Genomic DNA, 2,185 nt, shown 5'->3' with positions numbered 1-2,185 from the left:
CTTTTATTTGGAATGTTTATAGAAAAACACATTAAAAATAATATATTAATATTTAGTCAGTTTTTACGCAGATATTTATTAAATTATTTTACAGTAAATGTCCTTATTATTATTTTATATAGAAACATTATTTGACAGAGTCATAATATCGAATTAAATTGAAAATAAATTTCATATATTTTGTTATATGTTAAGAATTTTATAAAGAAACAAATTTAAAGTAATAAATTAATTGTCTTATTTATAGTATTATAGAGAGTCAATTAGTCAGTCGGTTTTCAATTATATCTTATTACTAATGTATTTTCTTTTATTTGGAATGTTTATAGAAACACACATTAAAAATAAGATATTAATATTTAGTCAGTTTTAATTACAAATTAAAAATGTAATCAAGCAGTTTGCATTTTTTAAAGAGATTCTACTTTATTCGAACAATGATTTTACTAATTGATATGTGTAGTTAAGCACGTATTTATACAAAGGTTATCTGTAGTTAAAATAATGGTGATTATCTCCCCGTCTAGGGCCGAGGACCTGACCTTCAATGTCCGCGATTCAAGCCCTAAGATCGTGTATACGAGTCAGCTCCGTATACTTCCGGGAGATATTATTTCTATTTATAACGTGATGATGTTATTCTTAAAAAAGAATCCAAAATGGCCGCCGCGCGTCTGTTATTCAACACGGCCGACGTGCATGTGTAGTAAGGTCATTTCTTCTATGCAAATGAGTTACTATCAATAGAAAACAAAATGGCCGCCGCGCATGCGCAGTCTTGGGGCCAAAGAGACCCCTATACTACTTTTGAAGTTGGAAACAAAATGTCTTAAGTCGGTAGTATTCTACGATATCCTGATGATATTAACCTTTCACTATATATTTTCAGCTCTGCATCTAGTTTTTATATTGTTTTTTCCCTCCAATTTGCATTGTATGAATCAATCACTTTGGCAATGCGGTTGATTTATACGTTTATTCATAAATTCAGGGTATACTCTATGAAAATAAAACAAAAACAGTAAGGTTTACCATTCTTAACTAATTCGAATAATATTGTTAAGTATTGTGCTGCATTCATTTTGACGTCTTTGAGCCTTTTTGTGATTTACTTTATTTCATTGCAAAATCATAAAAAATACTGTATAAGATAATCTGTTTTGTATCAATTGTAATGTTAGGTTTCAAATAGTAAAAGTCACTTTATACCCGTAACAGTTCTTTTAGATCTTATCATTTCACTTATTAAATTATCAATAGTATCAGTCATTGACATGTCTGTTAACTTCCAATTTTCCGCTTGTTACCTCTCTCGGTTAGGTTTGTGCCTTCTTCGATTTTATGTCAGTGCGGCTGGCCTTAGATTTTTATTCTCGTTTCTTTAAAGTATTCAATGTTTACTTTTTAAAGTGTTGGTATGTTTGCCATTTAGAAAATTCTTCTGCCTTATTTGTTTTTTTTAATATTTTTTTTAGACTTAACATATCTACGGTTTTCTAAACAAAATAAAGATATATTAGTATCTATTACACGAAGTGTATCAACTTCCTACGTTTTATAGGGGTAACACTTTTTTATGAAGGAGTTTGACGTTTATTTTCTACAATAAACATCAAACTTCTTCATAGAGACGAGTAACTTAATTTTCCAGGCAATATTAGAAATAGCAAGAACAGAATATATATTATTTTATCCACATGAAGTCACGTTGATAGGACTGTGATTGTCTAGCCCTATATATACATGTATGTGATAACAATAACGCACCTATTATCACACAATACTAATTTACACTTTTTATCATATTTCAAAGAAAAAGTCAATTGTTGTAATGCTAGTCAAATTAATATATAATATACCTTTAAGCTGTTTCATTTTTGTTTGTGCACGTGTGCGTAATAGCAGTACGTGACAAGAAGTATGTAAAGATGTTGTTTGTTTTGTTTTTTTTTGGGGGGGGGGGGAATTTACCGCGCAGTCTGATCAGGATCCATGCTGTTCGCTATCAGTTTCTCTACTTGTTACAGGGTTTGTAAGCGAACAGTATGGATCCTGATCAGACTGCGCGGATGCGCAGGCTGGTCTGGATCCATGCTGGTCGCAAACCCACTATGTTGGTTTTGTCGTGACACGGCTCAAATATGTTTGCCTGACGGTTTAATGAAAAGACAATGTTTGATGAAAA

Source organism: Ruditapes philippinarum, unplaced genomic scaffold (assembly GCF_026571515.1).
Source record: "Ruditapes philippinarum isolate M1 unplaced genomic scaffold, ASM2657151v2 ctg3887_1_1_1_1, whole genome shotgun sequence".
Classification (NCBI taxonomy): Eukaryota; Metazoa; Mollusca; class Bivalvia; order Venerida; family Veneridae; genus Ruditapes; species Ruditapes philippinarum.
The sequence above is the reverse complement of the archived record's forward strand: the minus strand, read 5'-3'. Positions refer to the sequence as shown.